Source organism: Arachis ipaensis, chromosome B7, assembly GCF_059453495.1.
Source record: "Arachis ipaensis isolate K30076 ecotype BB chromosome B7, ASM5945349v1, whole genome shotgun sequence".
NCBI classification, from domain to species: Eukaryota; Viridiplantae; Streptophyta; class Magnoliopsida; order Fabales; family Fabaceae; genus Arachis; species Arachis ipaensis.
In genome coordinates this window covers 39,887,716-39,903,887 of record NC_142442.1, presented here as the reverse complement: position 1 = coordinate 39,903,887, position 16,172 = coordinate 39,887,716, and the positions used below count along the sequence as shown (strand labels likewise).

The 16,172-nt window shown below is 37.5% G+C and overlaps 2 non-coding genes across 2 annotated transcripts; both read right to left on the bottom strand.

The window, feature by feature from the left end:
- Positions 1-3,852: 3,852 nt before the first annotated feature.
- Positions 3,853-3,960, bottom strand: LOC148550917 (small nucleolar RNA R71). Its single transcript, XR_015892537.1, has one exon. It is a non-coding gene; the product is annotated as a small nucleolar RNA R71 (small nucleolar RNA).
- Positions 3,961-15,046: 11,086 nt separating this feature from the next.
- On the bottom strand, positions 15,047-15,154 carry LOC148550916 (small nucleolar RNA R71). The gene has a single exon (XR_015893256.1). It is a non-coding gene; the product is annotated as a small nucleolar RNA R71 (small nucleolar RNA).
- Between the last annotated feature and the right edge of the window lie 1,018 nt (positions 15,155-16,172).

Below are 16,172 nucleotides of genomic sequence, written 5' to 3'. Positions count from 1 at the left end.
ATATAATAGTCCATACTTTGGTCGAGTTTAGACAACGCAAAAGGGTGTTGAACGCCAGTTCTACGCTGTAGTCTGGAGTTAAACGCCAGAAACACGTCACGAACCAGAGTTGAACGCCAGAAACACGTTACAAACTGGCGTTCAACTCCAAGAATGACCTCTCCACGTGTAAACTTCAAGCTCAGCCCAAGCACACACCAAGTGGGCCTCGGAAGTGGATTTATGCATCAATTACTTACTTCTGTAAACCCTAGTAACTAGTTTAGTATAAATAGGACTTCTTACTATTGTATTAGACATCTTATGATTTTAGTTCATCTTTGGATCATATTGATCACGTTTGGGGGCTGGCCATTCGGCCATGCCTGAACCTTCATCACTTATGTATTTTTCAACGGTAGAGTTTCTACACTCCATAGATTAAGGTGTGGAGCTTTGCTGTTCCTCATGATTTAATGCAAAGTACTACTGTTTTATATTCGATTCAACTTATTCCGCTTCTAAGATATCCATTCGCACCCAAGAACATGATGAATGTGATGATTATGTGACGCTCATCATCATTCTCACTTATGAACATGTGCCTGACAACCACTTCTGTTCTACATGCAAACAAGGCAGAATAAATATCTCTTGGATTACTAATACAGGGGACCGAGTCCGAGATATTAAAATCTTTGTGGTATAAGTTAGAACCCATGGATGGCCATTCCTGAGATTCGAAAAGTCTAAACCTTGTCTGTGGTATTCCGAGTAGGATCTGGGAAGAGATGGCTGTGACGAACTTCAAACTCGCGAGTGCTGGGCGTAGTGACAGACGAAAAAGGATAGTAAATCCTATTCCAGTATGATCGAGAACCTCCAGATGATTAGTCATGCCGTGACAGAGCATTTGGACCATTTTCACAGAGAGGATGGGCCATTGACAACGGTGATGCCCTTACAGAAAGCTTTCCATAGAAAGGAGTAGGAATGATTGGATGAAGACAGCAGGAAAGCAGAGTTTCAGAGGAACGAAAGCATCTCTATACGCTTATCTGAAATTCTCACCAATGATTTACATAAGTATTTCTATCTTTATTTTCTGTTTATTTATTATTATTATTCGAAAACTCCATAACCATTTGATATCCGCCGGACTAAGATTAACAAGATGACCATAGCTTGCTTCATACCAACAATCTCCGTGGGATCGACCCTTACTCACGTAAGGTTTTATTACTTAGACGACCCAGTGCACTTGCTGGTTAGTTGTACGAAGTTGTAAAGTTATGTTTGGACCATGGTATTGTGCACCAGTTATTGGCGCCATTGCCAGGGAGAGAACGAACAACAAATTTTACAACCTCAGAGTAACAATTTCGCATACCAAGTTTTTGGCGCCGTTGCCGGGGATTGTTTTGAGTTTGGACAACTGAGGGTTCATCTTGTTGCTCAGATTGGGTAAATTTCTTCTTATTTTATTTTCAAAAAATTTTTCAAAAATATTTTCCTCTTTATCGTTTTTCCCAAAAAAATATTTTCAAAAAAAAAAATTTATATTATGTTCTTCAGAATTTTCAAGAATGAATTCTAGAGTTTCATGAAGCATGTGAAGCCTGGCTGGCTGCAAAGCCATGTCTAAATTCTTTTGGACTGGGGCTTCCAACCCAACATTATCAAGAGCAAGCTAGTTGTTGCTAATCCATCAGCTGCTGTATGCTTGATTTGTCACTTAAAGCTTGGCTGGCCATTGGCCATGTCTAGTGTTTTGGACCAGAGCTTTCACTGAAAGCTTGGCTGGCTAGTGAGCCATGTCTAATTCCTGGACTGAAGCTTTAGACTAAGAATGCAAGATTCCTGGAATTCATATTAAAAATTTTGGAATCCTTATTTTTCTTTTTCAAATTAATTTTCGAAAAATACAAAAAAAAATAGAAAATCATAAAAATAAAAAATATTTCATGTTTCTTGTTTGAGTCTTGAGTCAAATTGTAAGTTTGGTGTCAATTGCATATTCATTTTGCATTTTTCGAAAATTCATGCATTCATAGTGTTCTTCATGATCTTCAAGTTGTTCTTGGTAAATCTTCTTCTTTGATCTTGATGTTTTCTTGTTTTGTGTCTTTTCTTATTTTTCATGTGTATTTTTGCATTCATAGTGTCTGAACATGAAAGATTTCTAAGTTTGGTGTCTTGTATATTTTCTTTGCATATAAAATTTTCAAAAATAAGTTCTTGATGTTCATCATGATCTTCAAAGTGTTCTTGGTGTTCATCTTGACATTCATAGCATTCTTGCATGCATTCATTATTTTGATCCAAAATTTTCATGCATTGAGTCCTTTTCATGTTTTTCTCTTTCATCATTAAAAATTCAAAAATCAAAAAAATATCTTTCCCTTTTTCACTCATAAATTTCGAAAATTTGAGTTGACTTTTTCAAAACTTTTTAAAACTTAGTTGTTTCTTATGAGTCAAATCAAATTTTTAATTTAAAAATCTTATCTTTTTCAAATCTTTTTCAAAAATCATATCTTTTCCATATTTTTTTTATTTATTTATTTATTTTCGAAAATTTCAAAAATCTTTTTCAAAATATTTTCAAAATCTTTTTCTTAATTTTATCATATTTTCGAAAATATCATCAATAATTAATGTTTTGATTCAAAAATTTCAAGTTTGTTACTTGCTTGTTAAGAAAGATTCAAACTTTAAGTTCTAGAATCATATCTTGTGATTTCTTGTGAACCAAGTCATTAATTGTGATTTTAAAAATCAAATCTTTTTCAAAACTAATTCTAATCATATCTTTCTATCATATCTTTTTTTTAAAATCTTATCTTTTTCAAAAATTTGATTTTCAAATATCTTTTCTAACTTCTTATCTTCTTATCTTTTCAAAATTGATTTTCAAATCTTTTTCAACTAACTAATTGACTTTTTGCTTGTTTCTTATCTTTTTCAAAACTACCTAACTAACTCTCTCTATAATTTTCGAAAATCTCTTCCCTCTTTTTCAAAAATTCTTTTTAATTAACTAATTGTTTCAATTTTTAATTTTAATTTGTTTTCATTCCTAATTTTCGAAAATCACTAACCCCTTTTCAAAATTTTATTTTCGAAAATCCTCTTTCTCTCTCATCTCCTTCTATTTATTTATTCATCTACTAACACTTCATCTCACCCAAATTCAAACCCCCTCTTCCATCTGTGTTCGAATTTTCTCTTCTTCCCTTCTTTACATTACATTCTTTTCTTCTTCTACTCACACAGGGGAACCTCTATACCTGGGTAAAAAGGATCCCTATTATTATTATTTTTCTGCTCCCTCTTTTTCATATGAGCAGGAGCAAGGACAAGAACATTCTTGTTGAAGCAGACCCTGAACCTGAAAGGACTCTGAAAAGGAAACTAAGAGAAGCTAAAATACAACAATCCAGAGACAATCTTACAGGAATTTTCGAACAGGAAGAGGAGATGGCAGCCGAAAATAATAATACAAGGAGGATGCTTGGTGACTTTACTGCACCTAATTCCAATTTACATGGAAGAAGCATCTCCATCCCTGCCATTGGAGCAAACAACTTTGAGCTTAAACCTCAATTAGTTTCTCTGATGCAACAAAACTGCAAGTTTCATGGACTTCAACCTGAAGATCCCTTTCAGTTCTTAACTGAATTCTTGCAGATATGTGACACTGTTAAGACTAATGGAGTAGATCCTAAAGTCTATAGGCTCATGCTTTTTCTGTTTGCTGTAAGAGACAGAGCTAGAATATGGTTGGACTCTCAACCTAAGGATAGCCTGAACTCTTGGGATAAGCTGGTCAAGGCTTTCTTAGCCAAGTTCTTTCCTCCTCAAAAGCTGAGTAAGCTTAGAGTGGATGTTCAAACCTTTAGACAGAAAGAAGGTGAATCCCTCTATGAAGCTTGGGAGAGATACAAGGAACTGACCAAAAAGTGTCCTTCTGACATGCTTTCAGAATGGACCATCTTGGATATATTCTATGATGGTCTGTCTGAATTAGCTAAGATGTCATTGGATACTTCTGCAGGTGGATCCTTTCACCTAAAGAAAATGCCCGCAGAAGCTCAAGAACTTATTGACATGGTTGCTAACAACCAGTTTATGTATACTTCTGAGAGGAATCCTATGAGTAATGGGACGCCTTAAAAGAAGGGAGTTCTTGAAATTGATACTCTGAATGCCATATTGGCTCAGAATAAAATATTAACTCAACAAGTCAATATGATTTCTCAGAGTCTGAATGGAATGCAAGCTGCATCCAACAGTACTCAAGAGGCATCTTCTGAAGAAGAAGCTTATGATCCTGAGAACCCTACAATAGCAGAGGTAAACTATATGGGTGAACCTTATGGGAACACCTATAACCCCTCATGGAGAAATCACTCAAATTTCTCATAGAAGGATCAACAAAAGCCTCAACAAGGCTTTAATAATGGTGGAAGAAACAGGTTTAGCAATAGCAAGCCTTTTCCATCATCCACTCAGCAACAGACAGAGAACTCTGAACAAAATACCTCTAATTTAGCAAACTTAGTCTCTGATCTATCTAAGGCCACTCTGAGTTTCATGAATGAAACAAGGTCCTCCATTAGAAATTTGGAGGCACAAGTGGGCCAGCTGAGTAAGAAGATCACTGAAACCCCTCCTAGTGCTCTCCCAAGCAATACAGAAGAAAATCCAAAAGGAGAGTGCAAGGCCATTGACATAGTCAACATGGCCGAACCTGTAAGAGAGGGAGAGGACATGAATCCCAGTGAGGAAGACCTCCTGGGACGTCCAGTGATCAATAAGGAGTTTCCCTCTGAGGAACCAAAGGAATCTGAGACTCATCTAGAGACCGTAGAGATTCTATTGAACCTCCTTACGTCCTTCATGAGCTCTGATGAGTATTCTTCTTCTGAAGAGAATGAGGATGTTACTGAAGAGCAAGTTGCCAAGTTCCTTGGTGCAATCATGAAGCTGAATGCCAATTTATTTGGTAAAAAGACTTGGGAAGATGAACCTCCCCTGTTCACCAATGAACTAAATGCATTGGATCAACTGAGATTGCCTCAGAAGAAACAGGATCCTGGAAAGTTCCTAATACCTTGTACCATAGGCACCATGACCTTTGAGAAGGCTCTATGTGACCTTGGGTCAGGAATAAACCTCATGCCACTCTCTGTAATGGAGAAACTGGGAATCTCTGAGGTACAAGCTGCTAAAATCTCATTAGAGATGGCAGACAATTTCAGAAAACAGGCTTATGGACAAGTAGAGGACATATTAGTAAAGGTTGAAGGCCTTTATATCCCTGCTAATTTCATAATCCTAGATACTGGGAAGGATGAGGATGAATCCATCATCCTTGGAAGACCCTTTCTAGCCACAGCAAGAGCTGTGATTGATGTTAACAGCGGTGAACTAGTCCCTCAATTGAATGAGGACTCCCTTGAGTTTAAAACTCAAGGACATCCTTCTGTAAACATGGAAAAGAGGCACAGTAAGCTTCTCTCAAAACAGAGTCAACCAGAGCCCCCACAGTCAAACTCTAAGTTTGGTGTTGGGAGGCCACAACCAAACTCTAAGTTTGGTGTTGGGGAGTCTCAACAATGCTCTGAACATCTGTGAGGCTCCATGAGAGCCCACTGTCAAGCTATTGACATTAAAGAAGCGCTTGTTGGGAGGCAACCCAATTTTTATTTATCTAATTTTAATTTATTTTTATTGTTATTTTATGTTTTATTAGGTTCATGATCATGTGCAGTCACAAAATAAATATAAAAATTGAAAACGGAATCAAAAACAGTAGAAGAAAAATTCACCCTGGAGGAGGATCTTACTGGCGTTTAAACGCCAGTAAGGAGCATCTGGCTGGCATTCAACGCCAAAACAGATCATGGATCTGGCGTTGAACGCCAGAAACAAGCAGCATCCTAGCGTTCAGACGCCAGAAACGCACACTGAGGAAGAGCTGGCGCTGAACGCCAAAAACAAGCATCTGGGTGCTGAACGCCCAGAACAAGCATCAATTCGGCGTTTAAACGCCAGAATTGCATGCAAAGGCATTTTACATGCCTAATTGGTGCAGGGATGCAAATCCTTGACACCTCAGGATCTGTGGACCCCACAAGATCCCCACATACCTCCACTCACCTTACCTCCTCATAATCCTATATCACCCTTTCCCAAGAACCCTTCACCACTCACATCCATTACTCCCCTAAAACCATCATACAAACCACCTACACCCACCCACTCAAATTCAAACCATCAACTCACCTCCATATCTTCTTCTTCTTCTACTATTCTTTCTTCTTTTGCTCGAGGACGAGCAATATTCTAAGTTTGGTGTGGTAAAAGCATAGCTTTTTGTGTTTTTCCATAACCATTGATGGAACCTAAGGCCAGAGAAACCTCTAGAAAGAGAAAAGAGAAGAGAAAAACTTCCACCTCCAAGTCATAGGAGATGGAGAGATTCATCTCAAGGGTCTATAGCTCAGTGGTAGAACATTTAACTGCAAATCAAGAGATCCCTGAGATACCTCAAGGGATGCACTTTCTTCCACAGAACTATTGGGAGCAACAAAGACAAGGAAGAGACATAGAATAACTCAAGGACATCATTGGTTCCTCAAAAAGGAAGCGTCATCATCACTAAGGTGGACTCATTCCTTGTTCTTAAATTTTCTGTTTTCGTTTTCTATGTTAAATGTTTATCCATGTTTGTGTCTTCATTACATGATCATTAGTATTAAAGTGTCTATGCCTTAAAGTAGTGAATATGAATCCATCACCTCTCTTAAATGAAAAATGTTTTTAATTCAAAAGAACAAGAAGTACATGAGTTTCGAATTTATCCTCGAACTTAGTTTAATTATATTGATGTGGTGACAATACTTTTTGTTTTCTGAATGAATGCTTGAACAGTGCATATGTCTTTCGAAGTTGTTGTTTATGAATGTTAAATATGTTGGCTCTTGAAAGAATGATGACAAGGAGACATGTTATTTTGATAATCTGAAAAATCATAAAAGTGATTCTTGAAGCAAGAAAAAGCAGTGAATACAAAAGCTTGCAGAAAAAAAAAGAAAAAAAATGGCGAAAAAAAATAAAAAAAGAGAAAAAACAAGCAGAAAAAGCCAAAAGCTCTTAAAACCAAAAGGCAAGAGCAAAAAGCCAATAACCCTTAAAACCAAAAGGCAAGGATAAATAAAAAGGATCCCAAGGCTTTGAGCATCAGTGGATAGGAGGGACTAAAGGAATAAAATCCTGGCCTAAGCGGCTAAACCAAGCTGTCCCTAACCATGTGCTTGTGGCGTGAAGGTGTCAAGTGAAAACTTGAGACTGAGCGGTTAAAGTCAAGGTCCAAAGCAAAAATAAATAAATAAATAAAATAAAATAAAAAAGAGTGTGCTTAAGAACCCTGGACACCTCTAATTGGGGACTTTAGCAAAGCTGAGTCACAATCTGAAAAGGTTCAGCCAATTATGTGTCTGTGGCATTTATGTATCCGGTGGTAATACTGGAAAACAAAGTGCTTAGGGCCACGGCCAAGACTCATAAAGTAGTTGTGTTCAAGAATCAACATACTGAACTGGGAGAATCAATAACACTATCTGAACTCTGAGTTCCTATAGATGCCAATCATTCTGAACTTCAATGGATAAAGTGAGATGCCAAAACTATTCAAGAGGCAAAAAGCTACAAGTCCCGCTCATCTGATTGGAGCTATGTTTCATTGATATTTTGGAATTTATAGTATATTCTCTTCTTTTCATCCTATTTAATTTTCAGTTGCTTGGGGACAAGCAACAATTTAAGTTTGGTATTGTGATGAGCGGATAATTTATACGCTTTTTGGTATTGTTTTTAGTATGTTTTTAGTAGGATCTAGTTACTTTTAGGAATGTTTTTATTAGTTTGTATGCTAAATTCACATTTCTGGACTTTACTATGAGTTTGTGTGTTTTTCTGTGATTTCAGGTATTTTCTGGCTGAAATTGAGGGACTTGAGCAAAAATCAGAATCAGAGGTTGAAGAAGGACTGCTGATGCTGTTGGATTCTAACCTCCCTGCACTCAAAGTGGATTTTCTGGAGCTACAGAACTCAAAATAGGAAGCTTCCAATTGCTTTGGAAATTAGACGAGTTTAGACGACGCAAAAGGGCGTTGAACACCATTCTACGCTGAAGTCTAGAGTTAAACGCCAGAAACACGTCACGAACCAGAGTTGAACGCTAGAAACACGTTACAAACTGGCGTTCAACTCCAAGAATGACCTCTCCATGTGTAAACTTCAAGCTCAGCCCAAGCACACACCAAGTGGGCCTTGGAAGTGGATTTATGCATCAATTACTTACTTCTGTAAACCCTAGTAACTAGTTTAGTATAAATAGGACTTCTTACTATTGTATTAGACATCTTATGATTTTAGTTCATCTTTGGATCATATTGATCACGTTTGTGGGCTGGCCATTTGGCCATGCCTGAACCTTCATCACTTATGTATTTTTCAACAGTAGAGTTTCTACACTCCATAGATTAAGGTGTGGAGCTCTGCTGTTCCTCATGATTTAATGCAAAGTACTACTGTTTTATATTCAATTCAACTTATTCCGCTTCTAAGATATCCATTCGCACCCAAGAACATGATGAATGTGATGATTATGTGACGCTCATCATCATTCTCACTTATGAACGCGTGCCTGACAACCACTTCTGTTCTACATGCAAACAAGGCAGAATGAATATCTCTTGGATTACTAATACAGGGGACCGAGTCCGAGATATTAGAATCTTCGTGGTATAAGTTAGAACCCATAGATGGCCATTCCTGAGATCCGAAAAGTCTAAACCTTGTCTGTGGTATTCCGAGTAGGATCTGGGAAGGGATGGCTGTGATGAACTTCAAACTCGCGAGTGCTGGGCGTAGTGACAGACGCAAAAGGATAGTAAATCCTATTCCAGTATGATCGAGAACCTCCAGATGATTAGCCATGCCGTGACAGAGCATTTGGACCATTTTCACAGAGAGGATGGGCCATTGACAATGGTGATGCCCTTACAGAAAGCTTGCCATGGAAAGGAGTAGGAATGATTGGATGAACACAGCAGGAAAGCAGAGTTTCAGAGGAATGAAAGCATCTCTATACGCTTATCTGAAATTCTCACCAATGATTTACATAAGTATTTCTATCTTTATTTTCTGTTTATTTATTATTATTATTCGAAAACTCCATAACCATTTGATATGCGCCTGACTGAGATTAACAAGATGACCATAGCTTGCTTCATACCAACAATCTCCGTGGGATCGACCCTTACTCACGTAAGGTTTTATTACTTGGACGACCCAGTGCACTTGCTGGTTAGTTGTGCGAAGTTGTGAAGTTATGTTTGGACCATGGTATTGTGCACCAGTTATTGGCGCCATTGCCAGGGAGAGAACGAACAACAAATTTTACAACCTCAAAGTAACAATTTCGCATACCAGGCACCACCTCCGGCGGTCCTACATTTCCTCTTTCCTCTCCTTCTTCATCTTTATTCTCCTCCTCCTTGCTCACCTACATTCTCCATTACTTCCTCTCTTATTCTCAAGGTAATCCTATTTTCACTTTTTCTCTTTGCTTTACCATTTCCCTCTTCTTTCTTTAGTTGCATTTCTTTAATTGTTTTACTTAGTTAGCCTCTTGGTCATACTTACTTGCTTGCCCTTGTCTTTATTTTTTATTTTATTATTTTTTTCATGGGTGTTATAGGTAAAGATTTCTTTTCTATTGATGGGTTAGTTTATTCCATTTGATTTCCTTGTAAAGTATGGTGCTCTAGGATGATTGATATTGCTTTGTGGGAGGCTACACTGCCCCATTCCCTCCGTTTGTTCATCCCTTAAAGGGGGGCACACCAAGTGTTTGATGAAAGGCATACATGACTTTTTGAATCAAATTTGACTTAGTGCTTTCCATTTACTACTCTTTCTCACTCACTTGCTTACTCCTATGTGCATTGAGCATATCATTCTTCATGTTTCATATCTTACATGTTCACCCCTTATGACTTGCTTCTTGATTTTGATGTTTGAGTATATGCTTCTCATGCCTCTCAACTGCATGCTTATACCACTCTCGCATCACATGCTAGTGACTTGCCATTGTTTCTAACATTGTCTTAGTTACATGTTGCAGCTGTCATGTATTTAAGACACCTACCCGTTTATGGCCCATTTTCTCACTTGCATGACTACCATTTTTGAGTGATTCCTTGAATTTGATGCCTCCTCCTTTCCCACTTTTATAGGATGGTCATCAAGAGGGATAAGAAAAAGGTGCCAAGGAAGCCGGCCACTAAGGCCACTACGGTTAAACCACTCATCAAGTAGCCAAGGAGCATTGTCAATATTGATGCACTAGAGAAGGATAACCCTCCAAGGGATCCAAACAAGTTCCCCAACCGATACTGCAAGCTTGTCTACCCCATGATGATTGAAAGGAATTATCACGCGGAGACTCTTCTTGTCCTCCCGGCTCATGTTGCTCCATTTGTGATGCCCCGCATCAAGCGGAGACAATGGGGGTTTCTTATGAGACAACCTAAGGAAGCCAACCTATCTTGGGTGGTGGAGTTCTACTCCAACTACCACTCGGCTTCTCTTGCGTCGGTTTTTGTACGTAGAAAGCAAGTTCCCATCACGGAGGATGCCATTCAAAAGTGCTTAAAACCGGCCCATTAGCGGATGGGATTGATGCTTACCAAGAGATCTTGTCGGCCCGTTGTGAATATGAATTTGATTGGGGTTCCATTCTCCGAGTCATTGCCATCCCCGAATCGTTTTGGATTCAAGGGAGAATGAGGCAGAGGTCCAAGGGCATTAACGCACATTTTCTCACTCAAAAGGCTGGGGCGTGGGCCTAAATCTTAGCCTACTATGTGCTTCCGAGCACCCATGGGTCATCCATTACCGCCGAGCTTGCCTTATTGGTTTACTGTATTGATGAGCGGATAATACATACGCTTTTTGGCATTGTTTTTAGTATGTTTTTAGTAGAATCTAGTTACTTTTAGGGATGTTTTCATTAGTTTTTATGTTAACTTCACATTTCTGGACTTTACTATGAGTTTGTGTGTTTTTCTATGATTTCAGGTATTTTCTGGCTGAAATTGAGGGACTTGAGCAAAAATCAGATTCAGAGGTTGAAGAAGGACTGCTGATGCTGTTGGATTCTGACCTCCCTGCACTCAACGTGGATTTTCTGGAGCTACATAACTCAAAATGGCGTGCTTTCAATTGTTTTGGAAAGTAGACATCCAGGGCCTTCCAGCAATATATAATAGTCCATACTTTGGCCGAGTTTAGACGACATAAAAGGGCGTTGAACGCCAGTTCTACGCTGCTGTCTGGAGTTAAACGCCAGAAACACGTCACAAGCTAGAGTTGGACGCCAGAAATACGTTACAAACTGGTGTTCAACTCCAAGATTTACCTCTACACGTGTAACATTCAAGCTCAGCCCAAGCACATACCAAGTGGGCCCCAGAAGTGGATTTATACATCAATTACTTACTTCTGTAAACCCTAGTAGCTAGTTTATTATAAATAGAACTTTTTACTATTGTATTAGACATCTTTGAGCAGTTTTATGCTATCTTAGACTTTCATGGGGGCTGGCCATTCGGCCATGCCTGGACCATTATCACTTATGTATTTTCATACAGTAGAGTTTCTGCACTCCATAGATTAAGGTGTGGAGCTTTGCTGTTCCTCAAAGATTAATGCAAAGTACTACTGTTTTTCTATTCAATTCAACTTATTCCGCTTCTAAGATATTCATTCGCACTTCAACCACTTCTGTTCCACCTTAGATTGAATGAGTATCTCGTGGATCTCTTAATCAGAATCTCCGTGGTATAAGCTAGATTGATGGCGGCATTCATGAGAGTCCGGAAAGTCTAAACCTTGTCTGTGGTTTTCCGAGTAGGACTCTGGGATTGAATGACTGTGACGAACTTCAAACTCGCGAGTGCTGGACGTAGTGATAGACGCAAAAGGAGGGTGAATCCTATTCCAGTATGATCGAGAACCTCAGATGATTAGCCATGCTGTGACAGAGCATTTGGACCATTTTCACAAGAGGATGGGATGCAGCCATTGACAAGGGTGATGCCTCCAGACGATTAGCCATGCAGTGACAGTGCATCGGACCATTTTCCAGAGAGGATAAAAAGTAGCCATTGACAACGGTGATGTCCTTACATAAAGCCAGCCATGGAAAGGAGTAGGATTGATTGGATGAAGACAGCAGGAAAGCAGAGGTTCAGAGGAACGAAAGTATCTCTATGCGCTTATCTGAAATTCTCACCAATGATTTACATAAGTATTTCTATCCTTATTTTATTATATAAATTTCAAAAACTCCATAACTATTTTATATCCGCCTGACTGAGATCTACAAGGTGACCATAGCTTGCTTCATACCAACAATCTCCGTGGGATCGACCCTTACTCACGTAAGGTTTATTACTTGGACGACCCAGTGCACTTGCTGGTTAGTTGTATCGAAGTTGTGAATGAAAAACAATTTATTAAGACGTGCGTACAGAGTTTTTGGCGCCATTGCCTGAGATCACAATTTCGTTCACCAAGTTTTTGGCGCCGTTGCCGGGGATTGTTTGAGTTTGGACAACTGACGGTTCATCTTGTTGCTCAGATTAGGTAATTTTCTTTTTGTTTTATTTTCAAAAATTTTTCAAAAATCTTTCAAAATTTTCTCATCTGTTTTCGAAAAAAAATAAAAAATCTTTTCAAAAATTTTTATTATGTTCTTCAGAATTTTTAAGAATGAATTCTAGAGTTTCATGAAGCATGTTGAAGCCTGGCTGGCTGTAAAGCCATGTCTAATTCTTTTGGATAGGGGCTTCCAACCATCAGCATGGAAGCAAGTTAATTGGAATGTCAGTCGTGTCATGTCTGAGTTACATACTAAAGCTTGGCTGGCTATTAAGCCATGCCTAACCCTCAGATTGGAGCTTTAGAATAAGAATACAAGATTCCTGGAATTCATATTAAAAATTTTGGAATCCTTATTTTTCTTTTTTTTACACTGATTTTCGAAAAATATAAAATAAAAATACAAAAAAAATTAGAAAATCATAAAAATCAAAAATATTTTGTGTTTCTTGTTTGAGTCTTGAGTCAATTTTTAAGTTTGGTGTCAATTGCATTTTTTCTAAAATTTTTATGCATTTTTTCGAAAATTGCATTCATGCATTGCATTCATCATGATCTTCAAGTTGTTCTTGATAAAACCTTCTTGATTGATCTTCATATTATATTGTTTTGTGTTGTATGGTGTTTTTCATATGCATTCTTGAATTCTTAGTGTCTAAGCATTAAAGATTTCTAAGTTTGGTGTCTTGCATGTTTTCTTTGCATCAAAAATTTTTCAAAAATAAGTTCTTGGTGTTCATCTTGATCTTCAAAGTGTTCTTGGTGTTCATCTTGACATTCATAGTGTTCTTGCATTCATCACATGTTTTGATCTAAAATTTCCATGCATTGAGCATTTTCATTGTTTTTCTCTCTCATAAAAAAAAATTCAAAAAATCAAAAAATATCTTTCCCTTTTTCACTCTTAAAATTTCGAAAATTAGATTTGACTTTTTCAAAAATTTTTAAAATCTAGTTGTTTTTATGAGTCAAATCAAATTTTCAATTTAAAAATCTTATCTTTTTCAAAATCTTTTTCAAAAATCAAATCTTTTTCATTTTTTTTCGAAAATTATAAAAATATTTTTCAAAAATCTTTTTCTTACTTTTATCTCATAATTTTCGAAAATATCCTCAAACAATTAATGTTTTGATTCAAAAATTTCAAGTTTGTTACTTACTTGTTAAGAAAGATTCAAACTTTAAGTTCTAGAATCATATCTTGTGATTTCTTGTGAATCAAGTCATTAATTGTGATTTTAAAATTCAAATCTTTTTCAAAACTAATTTCAATCATATCTTTTCAAAAATATCTTTTTATCTTATCTTTTTCAAAATTTGATTTTAAAATATCCTTTCTAACTTCTTATCTTCTTATCTTTTCAAAATTGATTTTCAAATTTGTTTCAACTAACTAACTAACTTTTTGTTTGTTTCTTATCTTTTTCAAAACTACCTAACTAACTCTCTCTCTCTCTAATTTTCGAAAATATCTTCCCTCTTTTTCAAAATTTATTTTTAATTAACTAATTATTTTAATTTTTTATTTTAATTTTCAAAAATTACTAACCTTTTTTAAAAATAATTTTCGAAAATCACTAACCAATTTTTCAAAAATTATTTTCGAAAATCCTCTCACCTCTCATCTTCTTCTATTTACTTATTCATCTACTAACACTTCATCTCACCAAAAATCCGAACCCTCTCTCTCTGAGTTCAGATTTCCTATTTTTTTTTCTTCTACTCACACAGGGACCTCTATACTGTGGTAAAAAGGATCCCTATTATTATTGTTTTTCTGTCCCTCTTTTTCATATGAGCAGGAGCAAGGACAAGAATATTCTTGTTGAAGCAGATCCAGAACCTGAAAGGACTCTGAAGAGGAAACTAAGAGAAGCTAAATTACAATAATCCAGTAAGCACCTTTCAGAAATTTTCGAACAGGAAGAGGAGATGGCAGCCGAAAATAATAATAATACAAGGAGGATGCTTGGTGACTTTACTGCACCTAATTCCAATTTACATGGAAGAAGCATCTCCATCCCTACCATTGGAGCAAACAATTTTGAGCTGAAACCTCAATTAGTTTCTCTGATGCAGCAAAACTGCAAGTTTCATGGACTGCCATCTGAAGATCCTTTTCAGTTCTTAACTGAATTCTTGTAGATCTGTGATACTGTTAAGACTAATGGAGTAGATCCTGAAGTCTACAGGCTCATGCTTTTCCCTTTTGTTGTAAGAGACAGAGCTAGAATATGCTTGGACTCTCAACCTAAGGATAGCCTGAACTCTTGGGATAAGCTGGTCAAGGCTTTCTTAGCCAAGTTCTTTCCTCCTCAAAAGCTGAGTAAGCTTAGAGTGGATGTTCAAACCTTCAGACAGAAAGAAGGTGAATCCCTCTATAAAGCTTGGGAGAGATACAAAGAACTGACCAAAAAGTGTCCTTCTGACATGCTTTCAGAATGGACCATCCTGGATATATTCTATGATGGTCTATCTGAATTGGCTAAGATGTCATTGGATACTTCTGCAGGTGAATCCATTCACCTAAAGAAAACGCCTGCAGAAGCTCAAGAACTCATTGACATGGTTGCCAATAACCAGTTCATGTACACTTCTGAGAGGAATCCTGTGAGTAATGGGACGCTTATGAAGAAGGGAGTTCTTGAAATTGATACTCTGAATGCTATATTGGCTCAGAACAAAATATTGACTCAGCAAGTCAATATGATTTCTCAGAGTCTGAATGGAATGCAAGATGCATCCAACAGCACTCAAGAGGCAGTTTCTGAAGAAGAAGCTTATGATCCTGAGAACCCTGCAATAGCAGAGGTAAATTACATGGGTGAAACATACAGAAACACCTATAATCTCTCATGGAGAAATCACCCAAATCTCTCATGGAAGGATCAACAAAAGCCTCAACAAGGCTTTAATAATGGTGGAAGAAACAGGTTTAGCAATAGCAAGCCTTTTCCATCATCCACTCAGCAACAAATAGAGAACTCTGAACAAAATACCTCTAATTTAGCAAACGTAGTCTCTGATCTATCTAAGACCACTGTGAGTTTCATGAATGAAACAAGATCCTCCATTAGAAATTTGGAAGCACAAGTGGGCTAGCTGAGTAAGAAGATCACTGAAACCCCTCCTAGTACTCTCCCAAGCAATACAGAAGAAAATCCAAAAGGAGAGTGCAAGGCCATTGATATAACCATCATGGCCGAATCCAGGGAAGAAGGGGAGGACGTGAATCCCAAGGAGGAAGACCTCCTGGGACGTCCAGTGATCAATAAGGAGTTTCCCTCTGAGGAACCAAAGGAATCTGAGACTCAACTAGAGACCATAGAGATTCCATTAAACCTCCTTATGCCATTCATGAGCTCTGATGAGTATTCCTCTTCTGAGGAGAATGAGGATGTTACTGAGGAGCAAGTTACCAAGTACCTTGGTGCAATCATGAAGCTGAATGCCA